Consider the following 16,551-nt stretch of genomic DNA (forward strand, 5'->3'; position numbering starts at 1 on the left):
CCGGGTTATGGATTGCATTTAAAAAGGCCCCGTGGGAGTGCAATGGGCCCCTGTCTTGCTGCTTAGCAATAATGGTATGGGTTTAGGTTCTGCTGTGTGTACTGGTGGTTGACTGCCCCCCAGCCCAGAGTGTGCATGGAAAATTGTCTGGCAGCCTCCCTGACAGCAAGCAGTGATAGTGCCCATGAAGGGGACCTTGTTGGGCCCGCCCCTTTCACGGTTATCGCTTCTCGGCCTTTTGGCTAAGATCAAGTGTAGTATCTGTTCTTATCAGTTTAATATCTGATACGTCCCCTATCTGGGGACCATATATTAAATGGATTTTTGAGAACGGGGGCCGATTTCGAAGCTTGCTTCCGTCGCCCTATGCATTGACCCGATATGGCAGTATCTTCGGGTACAGTGCACCACCCCCTTACAGGGTTAAAAAGAAAGATTCCTACTTTCATTGCTACCTGCTTGCTGGCTAGCCAGCTAGCCAGCCCTGTGGGCCTTGCTGCTGCTGCTGCTGCTGCTGCAGCCAAAAAACAAAAGGTGGTGCTGCTGCTGCTGCTTCTGCTGCTTCTGCTTGTGTCTGGCCGCTGTTGGAGCGTCCAGGCACAGGACTTCTGCTGCTGCTGACTAAATGGCCTCCTTAATTGGATCATTTGAGTAGCCAGCACACCTGTGCAGGTAGGGCATGACATGATAGGCAGCTGCCTTGATAGCGGGTGGGTGCTGAATGTTCCTAATTGACAAAATAAGATTAATGCTTATGAAGAAATATAAAATCTCATCCCTTCCCCAATATCGCGCCACACCCCTACCCCTTAATTCCCTGGTTGAACTTGATGGACATATGTCTTTTTTCGACCGTACTAACTATGTAACTATGTAACATAACATGGGGGGGTCTCCTGGCTGTTCACACAGGTGTGTCATTGCTGTACATTGACCATGCATTGCTTCTGTGGTATTGCAAAGGCAAAGACAAATGCTTCCAGCCATCCATTGCACTAATGGATTGGTCATCAGCTGGCTGTCTATGTCCCGCATCAATATAGACCAAAGTACAGAGGGTTAGGCTATGCTATAGTGCACCTACCTGATGCATCAGAAGGTGCGAGGCCCTTGCTAAATTCTGTGCACAGACTTTGAGATCTATGCTTTAGACTGTATCTAAACCTGCTCCAACATGGACTGACATTCTGGCCTACTTTCAGCCGATGCGACTTGTCTGTCGCTGAACAGTCGCTTTTTATGTATTCAGCACCTATGTATAATGTTGTAAAAATGCTCTAGAAGCTAAAGTCGCAGAAATGTCACACATATTTGGCCTGCAACTTTCTGTGCGACAAATTCAGACAGGAAAAATCAGTATAAATCCTTAGAAAATTATCCCCCAGTGTCTCCATCTGCTGGCGGTATTGAATAAGCATTGCTGCACTGATGGGGTATGCATTAGACGAAAAAAAAGAAGAAAAAGAAGAATAATACGCCCAGAAAAGAGGCGAAAAGGAGAAAAACGTAAAAAAACGTGAAAAAAAAGTAAGAGGAAGAGAAGGGAAAAAAAGGTGGAAATGGGTTTAAAAGTGATTTCGGCGGAGAATATATATATATATATATATATATATATATATATATATATATATATACGCGCACACACACACATATATATAAACGTATTCTCCGTTGAGATATTGCAGCCGCTGCTGTGTCCAGGCCCAGGAGCCTTAGCACTGTGCTGTGATGTCACTCAATACCACTGACATCACTAGGTGTAAACAACATCTCTCCTTTGCTGTGTATGTGACTATGGAGCTGTTTGGTGATGTCGTCTATTATGGCCTTCATAGAAGCAACAGGAGATTGTTGCATCCATCTAGAACCCTCAGAACTACAGTGCTATGATGTCACTCACTTCCACAGGCCTTGCAGAGTGTAAACAACAACAACCCAGCTTTGTCGTGTATGTAACCATAGGGATTGTGATGTCACCTAGAACCTTCACAGCAGCGACAGCTTTATGAGGAGCATCAGCACTGCTCTGCCTGAGCAGAACCATCACCGCCATAGGTTGTCAAATAACCCGGATTTAACCCACACAGGTAAGTCCAATGGGGTGCAGGCATGTCCTCTATGCTTACAGCTTCCCGTGGGTGTTGGTTTGATACCGTTTGGGGACAGCCAAGGAGGCATCTGCAGGCAACAAAGGTAGGTGTGTGCTTGTGTGTGTGTTTCCTATGCAGATCCTAAGCCCAGTGTCACATGCAAGTAGGAGGAGTAAGAAGGGTTCCTGGCAAATCCGGGTTATGGATTGCATTTAAAAAGGCCCCGTGGGAGTGCAATGGGCCCCTGTCTTGCTGCTTAGCAATAATGGTATGGGTTTAGGTTCTGCTGTGTGTACTGGTGGTTGACTGCCCCCCAGCCCAGAGTGTGCATGGAAAATTGTCTGGCAGCCTCCCTGACAGCAAGCAGTGATAGTGCCCATGAAGGGGACCTTGTTGGGCCCGCCCCTTTCACGGTTATCGCTTCTCGGCCTTTTGGCTAAGATCAAGTGTAGTATCTGTTCTTATCAGTTTAATATCTGATACGTTCCCCTATCTGGGGACCATATATTAAATGGATTTTTGAGAACGGGGGCCGATTTCGAAGCTTGCTTCCGTCGCCCTATGCATTGACCCGATATGGCAGTATCTTCGGGTACAGTGCACCACCCCCTTACAGGGTTAAAAAGAAAGATTCCTACTTTCATTGCTACCTGCTTGCTGGCTAGCCAGCTAGCCAGCCCTGTGGGCCTTGCTGCTGCTGCTGCTGCTGCTGCAGCCAAAAAACAAAAGGTGGTGCTGCTGCTGCTGCTTCTGCTGCTTCTGCTTGTGTCTGGCCGCTGTTGGAGCGTCCAGGCACAGGACTTCTGCTGCTGCTGACTAAATGGCCTCCTTAATTGGATCATTTGAGTAGCCAGCACACCTGTGCAGGTAGGGCATGACATGATAGGCAGCTGCCTTGATAGCGGGTGGGTGCTGAATGTTCCTAATTGACAAAATAAGATTAATGCTTATGAAGAAATATAAAATCTCATCCCTTCCCCAATATCGCGCCACACCCCTACCCCTTAATTCCCTGGTTGAACTTGATGGACATATGTCTTTTTTCGACCGTACTAACTATGTAACTATGTAACATAACATGGGGGGGTCTCCTGGCTGTTCACACAGGTGTGTCATTGCTGTACATTGACCATGCATTGCTTCTGTGGTATTGCAAAGGCAAAGACAAATGCTTCCAGCCATCCATTGCACTAATGGATTGGTCATCAGCTGGCTGTCTATGTCCCGCATCAATATAGACCAAAGTACAGAGGGTTAGGCTATGCTATAGTGCACCTACCTGATGCATCAGAAGGTGCGAGGCCCTTGCTAAATTCTGTGCACAGACTTTGAGATCTATGCTTTAGACTGTATCTAAACCTGCTCCAACATGGACTGACATTCTGGCCTACTTTCAGCCGATGCGACTTGTCTGTCGCTGAACAGTCGCTTTTTATGTATTCAGCACCTATGTATAATGTTGTAAAAATGCTCTAGAAGCTAAAGTCGCAGAAATGTCACACATATTTGGCCTGCAACTTTCTGTGCGACAAATTCAGACAGGAAAAATCAGTATAAATCCTTAGAAAATTATCCCCCAGTGTCTCCATCTGCTGGCGGTATTGAATAAGCATTGCTGCACTGATGGGGTATGCATTAGACGAAAAAAAAGAAGAAAAAGAAGAATAATACGCCCAGAAAAGAGGCGAAAAGGAGAAAAACGTAAAAAAACGTGAAAAAAAAGTAAGAGGAAGAGAAGGGAAAAAAAGGTGGAAATGGGTTTAAAAGTGATTTCGGCGGAGAATATATATATATATATATATATATATATATATATATATATATATATACGCGCACACACACACATATATATAAACGTATTCTCCGTTGAGATATTGCAGCCGCTGCTGTGTCCAGGCCCAGGAGCCTTAGCACTGTGCTGTGATGTCACTCAATACCACTGACATCACTAGGTGTAAACAACATCTCTCCTTTGCTGTGTATGTGACTATGGAGCTGTTTGGTGATGTCGTCTATTATGGCCTTCATAGAAGCAACAGGAGATTGTTGCATCCATCTAGAACCCTCAGAACTACAGTGCTATGATGTCACTCACTTCCACAGGCCTTGCAGAGTGTAAACAACAACAACCCAGCTTTGTCGTGTATGTAACCATAGGGATTGTGATGTCACCTAGAACCTTCACAGCAGCGACAGCTTTATGAGGAGCATCAGCACTGCTCTGCCTGAGCAGAACCATCACCGCCATAGGTTGTCAAATAACCCGGATTTAACCCACACAGGTAAGTCCAATGGGGTGCAGGCATGTCCTCTATGCTTACAGCTTCCCGTGGGTGTTGGTTTGATACCGTTTGGGGACAGCCAAGGAGGCATCTGCAGGCAACAAAGGTAGGTGTGTGCTTGTGTGTGTGTTTCCTATGCAGATCCTAAGCCCAGTGTCACATGCAAGTAGGAGGAGTAAGAAGGGTTCCTGGCAAATCCGGGTTATGGATTGCATTTAAAAAGGCCCCGTGGGAGTGCAATGGGCCCCTGTCTTGCTGCTTAGCAATAATGGTATGGGTTTAGGTTCTGCTGTGTGTACTGGTGGTTGACTGCCCCCCAGCCCAGAGTGTGCATGGAAAATTGTCTGGCAGCCTCCCTGACAGCAAGCAGTGATAGTGCCCATGAAGGGGACCTTGTTGGGCCCGCCCCTTTCACGGTTATCGCTTCTCGGCCTTTTGGCTAAGATCAAGTGTAGTATCTGTTCTTATCAGTTTAATATCTGATACGTCCCCTATCTGGGGACCATATATTAAATGGATTTTTGAGAACGGGGGCCGATTTCGAAGCTTGCTTCCGTCGCCCTATGCATTGACCCGATATGGCAGTATCTTCGGGTACAGTGCACCACCCCCTTACAGGGTTAAAAAGAAAGATTCCTACTTTCATTGCTACCTGCTTGCTGGCTAGCCAGCTAGCCAGCCCTGTGGGCCTTGCTGCTGCTGCTGCTGCTGCTGCTGCAGCCAAAAAACAAAAGGTGGTGCTGCTGCTGCTTCTGCTGCTTCTGCTTGTGTCTGGCCGCTGTTGGAGCGTCCAGGCACAGGACTTCTGCTGCTGCTGACTAAATGGCCTCCTTAATTGGATCATTTGAGTAGCCAGCACACCTGTGCAGGTAGGGCATGACATGATAGGCAGCTGCCTTGATAGCGGGTGGGTGCTGAATGTTCCTAATTGACAAAATAAGATTAATGCTTATGAAGAAATATAAAATCTCATCCCTTCCCCAATATCGCGCCACACCCCTACCCCTTAATTCCCTGGTTGAACTTGATGGACATATGTCTTTTTTCGACCGTACTAACTATGTAACTATGTAACATAACATGGGGGGGTCTCCTGGCTGTTCACACAGGTGTGTCATTGCTGTACATTGACCATGCATTGCTTCTGTGGTATTGCAAAGGCAAAGACAAATGCTTCCAGCCATCCATTGCACTAATGGATTGGTCATCAGCTGGCTGTCTATGTCCCGCATCAATATAGACCAAAGTACAGAGGGTTAGGCTATGCTATAGTGCACCTACCTGATGCATCAGAAGGTGCGAGGCCCTTGCTAAATTCTGTGCACAGACTTTGAGATCTATGCTTTAGACTGTATCTAAACCTGCTCCAACATGGACTGACATTCTGGCCTACTTTCAGCCGATGCGACTTGTCTGTCGCTGAACAGTCGCTTTTTATGTATTCAGCACCTATGTATAATGTTGTAAAAATGCTCTAGAAGCTAAAGTCGCAGAAATGTCACACATATTTGGCCTGCAACTTTCTGTGCGACAAATTCAGACAGGAAAAATCAGTATAAATCCTTAGAAAATTATCCCCCAGTGTCTCCATCTGCTGGCGGTATTGAATAAGCATTGCTGCACTGATGGGGTATGCATTAGACGAAAAAAAAGAAGAAAAAGAAGAATAATACGCCCAGAAAAGAGGCGAAAAGGAGAAAAACGTAAAAAAACGTGAAAAAAAAGTAAGAGGAAGAGAAGGGAAAAAAAGGTGGAAATGGGTTTAAAAGTGATTTCGGCGGAGAAATATATATATATATATATATATATATATATATATATATATATATACGCGCACACACACACATATATATAAACGTATTCTCCGTTGAGATATTGCAGCCGCTGCTGTGTCCAGGCCCAGGAGCCTTAGCACTGTGCTGTGATGTCACTCAATACCACTGACATCACTAGGTGTAAACAACATCTCTCCTTTGCTGTGTATGTGACTATGGAGCTGTTTGGTGATGTCGTCTATTATGGCCTTCATAGAAGCAACAGGAGATTGTTGCATCCATCTAGAACCCTCAGAACTACAGTGCTATGATGTCACTCACTTCCACAGGCCTTGCAGAGTGTAAACAACAACAACCCAGCTTTGTCGTGTATGTAACCATAGGGATTGTGATGTCACCTAGAACCTTCACAGCAGCGACAGCTTTATGAGGAGCATCAGCACTGCTCTGCCTGAGCAGAACCATCACCGCCATAGGTTGTCAAATAACCCGGATTTAACCCACACAGGTAAGTCCAATGGGGTGCAGGCATGTCCTCTATGCTTACAGCTTCCCGTGGGTGTTGGTTTGATACCGTTTGGGGACAGCCAAGGAGGCATCTGCAGGCAACAAAGGTAGGTGTGTGCTTGTGTGTGTGTTTCCTATGCAGATCCTAAGCCCAGTGTCACATGCAAGTAGGAGGAGTAAGAAGGGTTCCTGGCAAATCCGGGTTATGGATTGCATTTAAAAAGGCCCCGTGGGAGTGCAATGGGCCCCTGTCTTGCTGCTTAGCAATAATGGTATGGGTTTAGGTTCTGCTGTGTGTACTGGTGGTTGACTGCCCCCCAGCCCAGAGTGTGCATGGAAAATTGTCTGGCAGCCTCCCTGACAGCAAGCAGTGATAGTGCCCATGAAGGGGACCTTGTTGGGCCCGCCCCTTTCACGGTTATCGCTTCTCGGCCTTTTGGCTAAGATCAAGTGTAGTATCTGTTCTTATCAGTTTAATATCTGATACGTCCCCTATCTGGGGACCATATATTAAATGGATTTTTGAGAACGGGGGCCGATTTCGAAGCTTGCTTCCGTCGCCCTATGCATTGACCCGATATGGCAGTATCTTCGGGTACAGTGCACCACCCCCTTACAGGGTTAAAAAGAAAGATTCCTACTTTCATTGCTACCTGCTTGCTGGCTAGCCAGCTAGCCAGCCCTGTGGGCCTTGCTGCTGCTGCTGCTGCTGCTGCAGCCAAAAAACAAAAGGTGGTGCTGCTGCTGCTTCTGCTGCTTCTGCTTGTGTCTGGCCGCTGTTGGAGCGTCCAGGCACAGGACTTCTGCTGCTGCTGACTAAATGGCCTCCTTAATTGGATCATTTGAGTAGCCAGCACACCTGTGCAGGTAGGGCATGACATGATAGGCAGCTGCCTTGATAGCGGGTGGGTGCTGAATGTTCCTAATTGACAAAATAAGATTAATGCTTATGAAGAAATATAAAATCTCATCCCTTCCCCAATATCGCGCCACACCCCTACCCCTTAATTCCCTGGTTGAACTTGATGGACATATGTCTTTTTTCGACCGTACTAACTATGTAACTATGTAACATAACATGGGGGGGTCTCCTGGCTGTTCACACAGGTGTGTCATTGCTGTACATTGACCATGCATTGCTTCTGTGGTATTGCAAAGGCAAAGACAAATGCTTCCAGCCATCCATTGCACTAATGGATTGGTCATCAGCTGGCTGTCTATGTCCCGCATCAATATAGACCAAAGTACAGAGGGTTAGGCTATGCTATAGTGCACCTACCTGATGCATCAGAAGGTGCGAGGCCCTTGCTAAATTCTGTGCACAGACTTTGAGATCTATGCTTTAGACTGTATCTAAACCTGCTCCAACATGGACTGACATTCTGGCCTACTTTCAGCCGATGCGACTTGTCTGTCGCTGAACAGTCGCTTTTTATGTATTCAGCACCTATGTATAATGTTGTAAAAATGCTCTAGAAGCTAAAGTCGCAGAAATGTCACACATATTTGGCCTGCAACTTTCTGTGCGACAAATTCAGACAGGAAAAATCAGTATAAATCCTTAGAAAATTATCCCCCAGTGTCTCCATCTGCTGGCGGTATTGAATAAGCATTGCTGCACTGATGGGGTATGCATTAGACGAAAAAAAAGAAGAAAAAGAAGAATAATACGCCCAGAAAAGAGGCGAAAAGGAGAAAAACGTAAAAAAACGTGAAAAAAAAGTAAGAGGAAGAGAAGGGAAAAAAAGGTGGAAATGGGTTTAAAAGTGATTTCGGCGGAGAAATATATATATATATATATATATATATATATATATATATATATATATACGCGCACACACACACATATATATAAACGTATTCTCCGTTGAGATATTGCAGCCGCTGCTGTGTCCAGGCCCAGGAGCCTTAGCACTGTGCTGTGATGTCACTCAATACCACTGACATCACTAGGTGTAAACAACATCTCTCCTTTGCTGTGTATGTGACTATGGAGCTGTTTGGTGATGTCGTCTATTATGGCCTTCATAGAAGCAACAGGAGATTGTTGCATCCATCTAGAACCCTCAGAACTACAGTGCTATGATGTCACTCACTTCCACAGGCCTTGCAGAGTGTAAACAACAACAACCCAGCTTTGTCGTGTATGTAACCATAGGGATTGTGATGTCACCTAGAACCTTCACAGCAGCGACAGCTTTATGAGGAGCATCAGCACTGCTCTGCCTGAGCAGAACCATCACCGCCATAGGTTGTCAAATAACCCGGATTTAACCCACACAGGTAAGTCCAATGGGGTGCAGGCATGTCCTCTATGCTTACAGCTTCCCGTGGGTGTTGGTTTGATACCGTTTGGGGACAGCCAAGGAGGCATCTGCAGGCAACAAAGGTAGGTGTGTGCTTGTGTGTGTGTTTCCTATGCAGATCCTAAGCCCAGTGTCACATGCAAGTAGGAGGAGTAAGAAGGGTTCCTGGCAAATCCGGGTTATGGATTGCATTTAAAAAGGCCCCGTGGGAGTGCAATGGGCCCCTGTCTTGCTGCTTAGCAATAATGGTATGGGTTTAGGTTCTGCTGTGTGTACTGGTGGTTGACTGCCCCCCAGCCCAGAGTGTGCATGGAAAATTGTCTGGCAGCCTCCCTGACAGCAAGCAGTGATAGTGCCCATGAAGGGGACCTTGTTGGGCCCGCCCCTTTCACGGTTATCGCTTCTCGGCCTTTTGGCTAAGATCAAGTGTAGTATCTGTTCTTATCAGTTTAATATCTGATACGTCCCCTATCTGGGGACCATATATTAAATGGATTTTTGAGAACGGGGGCCGATTTCGAAGCTTGCTTCCGTCGCCCTATGCATTGACCCGATATGGCAGTATCTTCGGGTACAGTGCACCACCCCCTTACAGGGTTAAAAAGAAAGATTCCTACTTTCATTGCTACCTGCTTGCTGGCTAGCCAGCTAGCCAGCCCTGTGGGCCTTGCTGCTGCTGCTGCTGCTGCTGCTGCAGCCAAAAAACAAAAGGTGGTGCTGCTGCTGCTTCTGCTGCTTCTGCTTGTGTCTGGCCGCTGTTGGAGCGTCCAGGCACAGGACTTCTGCTGCTGCTGACTAAATGGCCTCCTTAATTGGATCATTTGAGTAGCCAGCACACCTGTGCAGGTAGGGCATGACATGATAGGCAGCTGCCTTGATAGCGGGTGGGTGCTGAATGTTCCTAATTGACAAAATAAGATTAATGCTTATGAAGAAATATAAAATCTCATCCCTTCCCCAATATCGCGCCACACCCCTACCCCTTAATTCCCTGGTTGAACTTGATGGACATATGTCTTTTTTCGACCGTACTAACTATGTAACTATGTAACATAACATGGGGGGGTCTCCTGGCTGTTCACACAGGTGTGTCATTGCTGTACATTGACCATGCATTGCTTCTGTGGTATTGCAAAGGCAAAGACAAATGCTTCCAGCCATCCATTGCACTAATGGATTGGTCATCAGCTGGCTGTCTATGTCCCGCATCAATATAGACCAAAGTACAGAGGGTTAGGCTATGCTATAGTGCACCTACCTGATGCATCAGAAGGTGCGAGGCCCTTGCTAAATTCTGTGCACAGACTTTGAGATCTATGCTTTAGACTGTATCTAAACCTGCTCCAACATGGACTGACATTCTGGCCTACTTTCAGCCGATGCGACTTGTCTGTCGCTGAACAGTCGCTTTTTATGTATTCAGCACCTATGTATAATGTTGTAAAAATGCTCTAGAAGCTAAAGTCGCAGAAATGTCACACATATTTGGCCTGCAACTTTCTGTGCGACAAATTCAGACAGGAAAAATCAGTATAAATCCTTAGAAAATTATCCCCCAGTGTCTCCATCTGCTGGCGGTATTGAATAAGCATTGCTGCACTGATGGGGTATGCATTAGACGAAAAAAAAGAAGAAAAAGAAGAATAATACGCCCAGAAAAGAGGCGAAAAGGAGAAAAACGTAAAAAAACGTGAAAAAAAAGTAAGAGGAAGAGAAGGGAAAAAAAGGTGGAAATGGGTTTAAAAGTGATTTCGGCGGAGATATATATATATATATATATATATATATATATATATATATATATATATACGCGCACACACACACATATATATAAACGTATTCTCCGTTGAGATATTGCAGCCGCTGCTGTGTCCAGGCCCAGGAGCCTTAGCACTGTGCTGTGATGTCACTCAATACCACTGACATCACTAGGTGTAAACAACATCTCTCCTTTGCTGTGTATGTGACTATGGAGCTGTTTGGTGATGTCGTCTATTATGGCCTTCATAGAAGCAACAGGAGATTGTTGCATCCATCTAGAACCCTCAGAACTACAGTGCTATGATGTCACTCACTTCCACAGGCCTTGCAGAGTGTAAACAACAACAACCCAGCTTTGTCGTGTATGTAACCATAGGGATTGTGATGTCACCTAGAACCTTCACAGCAGCGACAGCTTTATGAGGAGCATCAGCACTGCTCTGCCTGAGCAGAACCATCACCGCCATAGGTTGTCAAATAACCCGGATTTAACCCACACAGGTAAGTCCAATGGGGTGCAGGCATGTCCTCTATGCTTACAGCTTCCCGTGGGTGTTGGTTTGATACCGTTTGGGGACAGCCAAGGAGGCATCTGCAGGCAACAAAGGTAGGTGTGTGCTTGTGTGTGTGTTTCCTATGCAGATCCTAAGCCCAGTGTCACATGCAAGTAGGAGTAAGAAGGGTTCCTGGCAAATCCGGGTTATGGATTGCATTTAAAAAGGCCCCGTGGGAGTGCAATGGGCCCCTGTCTTGCTGCTTAGCAATAATGGTATGGGTTTAGGTTCTGCTGTGTGTACTGGTGGTTGACTGCCCCCCAGGGTTGACTGCCCCCCAGCCCAGAGTGTGCATGGAAAATTGTCTGGCAGCCTCCCTGACAGCAAGCAGTGATAGTGCCCATGAAGGGGACCTTGTTGGGCCCGCCCCTTTCACGGTTATCGCTTCTCGGCCTTTTGGCTAAGATCAAGTGTAGTATCTGCATTTGGTCTGGTCGGAAGGTGTCTGTGGTACCCCGCTTCTTGGCCTTGGGGGATTGTCTCTCCTTACGGAGGGACTTCACCCCCTTGCTGCTATTGGGGAGCGGGCTTAGTCCACAGACAACGGGTTGCGATCCCCCTGTCTCTGGGACCTTGTGTCTCAGAAGGCATTTTCGGTACGTTGAGCGTTACCTGTAGCTTCGGAAGCACCTAGGGTACCCCCGACCTCTGCCTTGGGTAAGGGTTCCGCTTTTATAGCGGGATTCCGAGCCCCTGCTGCTATTGGGGAAGGGGCTTAGTCCCTGGGTGTGGAAGATGCCGTTCTCCTGGGCTTTCCCCTCTGGGGAAATGTCGATGCGAAATACCATCCGCATAGAGGTGTCGGAGAGCCATCGTCAGTTGAAGAACCTCCGCTTCATTGCGGAGGTGATTCTTCTTGACTACTTCCGCCTCAATAGGGAGGACATCCTGTGTCTAAATGACCAGGAAAGCCGTGGCCTGTATACCGTCACCTTCACGGCCACGGCGTGTTGCGATAACATCTATGCAACCTTGTCTGGTGCGGACCAGAGGGACGATCGACTCGACGGTCTTTCGTTCCAGTTCCTCTATGGTGAGGAACATATACCGTTGGTGGTGGCTATGCACAGCCCTCATGTGACCACGGAGGATATAGCCACTTTTCTTCGGCGATACTGCGAAGAGGTGCGATTCGCAAACAAAATATTGAACTCCGTGCGGTTCTGGAACGGCAAGAGGAAGTTCTGGGTCAAGCTCCGTAAGGATCCCGGTGGTATTGGGGGTCTTTGCCATCCGCCCCCAAATTTTGCCATCGGGAGAGTTCGGGGCTTCCTGTTCTATCCTCAAATGCCTATGTATTGCCGAAATTGCTTGAGGTTTGGCCACACCCAGGAGACCTGCGGCGCGGAGCGTGTGATTCGCTGCAATAGGTGTGGCCAAGAAGGTCACATAGCCTCAAGATGTAGCCATACGATAAGGTGTAACCTCTGCGGAGAGGAAAATCATGATTTTAATTCCTGTCCCCATAAAGCAAAAACTACGATGGGTGGGTCAAGGCTGGGCCCACCCAAAGAGGGGACAGGACAAAAGACGTCCTTTTTTAAGATGCCCAAACCCCAGAAGGCAGGTACTGATGGGTCCAGGCCCAAGACCTCTGGTGCTCCATCGGGGGGCCCACCGGTGGTAGTGCTAGGGGGAGGCCATGGGGATTCCACGAAGCCCGGGCGGGTGATCGAGTTTACTGCCCGGGAAATTGAAAGACGTCGATCGACTTCCTACCTGGCTCAAGAGCCCGCCGAAACTTCTGAAGGGGGCTCACCTGTGGCGGGTGGCAGCCGACGGGCCTCGGTGGGGGCAGAGGTGGACCCAAAATTGCAGCATAAGCCAGGTACTGGCTTGGCCCAGGGTCGCCCTGCTCCGGACGAAGAGGCCCCGGTGAAAGCCCGCCGGAAGGGGAGCCAGGTGGCCAGGTCTGAGCCCGGTCCTGTTACTCCGCCTATACAGGACAGGGCCAAGAAGACAAGTGGCGCCAAACCAGGGTTTGCTGCCCCGCCAGCAGTGGACCCGGTGGGTAAAACTGGCCATCGTCGATCGATGGGGAAGTTGGAGCAACAGTCCTCAGCAACGCTTGCTGGGGAACAAGCGATGAAAACTTCCCAAGGTAGCGGCAAAGGTTCCGGAAAAGAGGCCTCACAGGCCCCTGTGCAGCAGTTCCAGTCGTCAAAAGATGAAAGAAGACGCAGATCCATCAGCCGGGGGCCAGAGATTACATCGAGTGAGAGCAACACAGAGGATATGGACAGCAGTATGACATTTAAAAGACAAAGAGAAGAAGAAGAGGAAGACATTCAAAGGAAAGCGGCGTGCCGTAGTTCGGACGAGAGCGAGCTCAGGGTCGGGGCATCATCGATCTCAAGCTCCGACCCTCAGAACATTAAGGAGCTGATGACCCCGCAGGCGGGGGATGACGGTACGCAGCTTATTATTGACTTTGATTCTCCAAGCACGGACTCTCCATAAACTATGCCTATCCCTGTAAAAATTGCCTCACTCAATGTGAGGTCCTTAAAGAGCCCTGATCGCAGGGCTGCTTTATTTTCTTATCTAGAGACATGTGACTTTGACCTTTGCCTGCTACAAGAATGTGGAATCCCTAGTAAAATGGACTATAAAGACTTAAAAGAAGACTGGAAGCTGGGCCCATCCATATGGTCCGGTGCAAATGACTGTCGTTCTGTGGGTGTTGGGCTGCTCTGCCGAGGCCAGTCCTTTTCTATTCATACAGTAACTGAGATTGTGCCTGGCAGAGCTCTTTTAATTCATCTATATTTTAATGGACTTTTAATTCGTGTTTTAAATGTGTATGCCCCTCCTGATAAACAGGAGCGGGCAGAACTATTTGAAATTTTACCACTGTTTTGTGTTGGGTCTTCCCCCCTGCTGGTGGGAGGTGATTTTAACTGCATACGTGATGGGGAACACCGGCAGGGTGGGGATATTAATCGTAAAGACCGCACTTCTTACCTGCTTAAAAATTTTATTGATGATTTTAACTTGAAAGATTGCTGGAAGGATCTCTTGCCGGAGGACCCGGGCGCCACATGGTCCAATGGAAGAGTGAGCTCCAGAATCGATTTTATTTTTTCCTCTAGAGCTTTTAAACCCCTGAAATGCACGCTCGAGCAGAATATCTTCTCTGATCATAAGCTCCTCTTGGTGGTCCTGGAGCTAGAGGGGGAGCAAAAAGCAAAAAGGGGCCTCTGGAGATTAAACACCACACTCCTAGAGGACCCTGGGATAAAAGAGGAGTTTGTGCGGACCTACCAGTGCTGGCAATCACAAAGAAAACCCCACGAGCCTATGCTGCACTGGTGGGAGGGCACCAAATCTAAAATCAGATTTTTTTTTATCAAAGCAGGTAAGAAGAAGGCAAAAATGGAAAAACAGTGGTTTTATGTTCTTAACATGCGTTTAAATGTACTTTTTAAATTGAAAGAAGCTGGTATGGATGTAGAAAATGATATTTTAAACCTTAAAACTGAAATAAAACATGCCATAGAAAAGAAAGGGAAACAAATCATTTTTAACTCACATGTGCAGCACCTGGAGGAGGGCGAGAAATGTTCCCGTTTCTTTTTTAAAAAAGTGATGAATAGGAGGGATATCATCCAAAACCTTGAGGGTGAATCCACTCCAAAAGGCATGTTAGATGCAGTTTTTAACTTCTACCAGCTTCTTTTTAATAAGAAAGATCTTAATCCATCCTTTTTAGAACATGTTCTTAATTCCCTTGATTTTAAGCTAGATGTTTTAGACCAGGAGGTTTTATCCCGTGATCTTAACTTAGATGAACTTTTATTTGTTTTTAAAAGTTTTTCTAGTGGGAAGGCCCCTGGGGAAGATGGTTTACCCATCGAATTTTATTTAGCTTTTTGGGATATTTTAAAGGATGATATGGTTTTATTGTATAAAGAAACTTTTATTGTTAATGAACTTCCCCCTTCCTGGAGGAGGGGGATTGTATCATTACTTTTTAAAAAGGGTGAAAAGGATATGCTAAAAAATTGGCGCCCCATCACACTTTTAAATGTCGATTATAAAGTTTTAGCCAAGTTATTAGCTGTCCGTTTTAAACCTTTTATTCATAAATTAATTCACCCAAATCAGGTTTGTGGGGTACCTGGAAGGTCTATAGCTGAATCCCTAAATATTTTAAGAGATGTTTTATGGTATTTTAAGGATAGAAATCAAACTGTAGCAATTTTATCCTTAGACTTTGAAAAAGCCTTTGATAGGGTCTCCCATGAATACCTGTTTTTAGTTCTTAAAAAGATGGCAGTGCCTGAAACGATTTTAAGCCGAATCATGCTTTTATACCGATCCTGTTTTAGTCAAGTCTCTGTTAATGGCTTTTTAACCAGCGGTGTTCCTCTTTTATCAGGTGTCAAACAGGGCTGCCCCCTGTCCCCACTCCTTTTTATGTGCGAAATCGAACCACTGATGGCCCTCCTCAGAAAAGACCGGGTAGTAAGAGGCGTACCGATACCTGGTGGAGGAGGGACCCATCTAAAGGTGTTGGGGTACATGGATGATGTCACCATACTGTGCCCGGACTCTCCATCCATGAGGGGGGCATTGAGGAACACCAGCTATTTCTGCGAGGTCTCTGGTTTTAAGCTAAACACAGATAAATGTGACTGTTTTTATATTGGCTCCTGGGATTCATCCATCACCCCAGGAGTCACAATGCAACAGGATCAAATTAAAGTTTTAGGTATTGTTTTTAACCAGGTCAATGATGGGAGCCCTAACTGGGATTCAGCTATAGCTAAGATGGAGAAGAAGATTTTAATGTGGAATCTTAGAAACCTTACCATGGAGGGGAAGATTTTAATAATAAAGATGGTTTTACTCCCTATTATGCTATACATTGCCATGGTATTTCCTCCATCTATTTTATACATTAAAAAAGTAACTAGAATTGTTTTTACTTTTTTATGGGGTTCAAAAATGGAGAAATTAAAGCGTGATTTTATGTACAAAAGTAAAGATAATGGCGGGAAAGATGTTCCTAACCTTTTTACTTTCTTTTACATAAAGTATTTCTGTTTCTGTTTTAAAATTATTAAATCCGATGGCATTTTTAGCTGCTTTTTAAGGTACGCTGCGGGCATGGTTTTTAAAAGATGGTTGCGCATCCCTCTGAACGCTCCGGTGCTTCTGTGTCCCCCAAAACATTATGTGGTGTTGGAAAAGACAGTCAGGCTCCTAGGTCTCCAAGATTTGGAGCCTGACATACTGGGGGACCAGAGAAAGGTATCAAAGGTCCTCAGGCG

General features: G+C 46.4%; 5 non-coding genes and 1 pseudogene across 5 annotated transcripts; all 6 read left to right on the top strand.

The window, feature by feature from the left end:
- Window positions 1-222: 222 nt before the first annotated feature.
- Window positions 223-413, top strand: LOC130336591 (U2 spliceosomal RNA). Its single transcript, XR_008878004.1, has one exon. It is a non-coding gene; the product is annotated as a U2 spliceosomal RNA (small nuclear RNA).
- Window positions 414-2,506: 2,093 nt separating this feature from the next.
- LOC130336553 (U2 spliceosomal RNA) lies at window positions 2,507-2,698 on the top strand. Its single transcript, XR_008877974.1, has one exon. It is a non-coding gene; the product is annotated as a U2 spliceosomal RNA (small nuclear RNA).
- A 2,093-nt stretch (window positions 2,699-4,791) lies between these two features.
- Window positions 4,792-4,982, top strand: LOC130336592 (U2 spliceosomal RNA). The gene has a single exon (XR_008878005.1). It is a non-coding gene; the product is annotated as a U2 spliceosomal RNA (small nuclear RNA).
- Window positions 4,983-7,074: 2,092 nt separating this feature from the next.
- Window positions 7,075-7,265, top strand: LOC130336593 (U2 spliceosomal RNA). Its single transcript, XR_008878006.1, has one exon. It is a non-coding gene; the product is annotated as a U2 spliceosomal RNA (small nuclear RNA).
- Window positions 7,266-9,356: 2,091 nt separating this feature from the next.
- On the top strand, window positions 9,357-9,547 carry LOC130336594 (U2 spliceosomal RNA). The gene has a single exon (XR_008878007.1). It is a non-coding gene; the product is annotated as a U2 spliceosomal RNA (small nuclear RNA).
- Window positions 9,548-11,655: 2,108 nt separating this feature from the next.
- LOC130336565 (U2 spliceosomal RNA) lies at window positions 11,656-11,834 on the top strand (annotated as a pseudogene).
- Window positions 11,835-16,551: the final 4,717 nt, after the last annotated feature.

Source organism: Hyla sarda, unplaced genomic scaffold (assembly GCF_029499605.1).
Source record: "Hyla sarda isolate aHylSar1 unplaced genomic scaffold, aHylSar1.hap1 scaffold_480, whole genome shotgun sequence".
Classification (NCBI taxonomy): Eukaryota; Metazoa; Chordata; class Amphibia; order Anura; family Hylidae; genus Hyla; species Hyla sarda.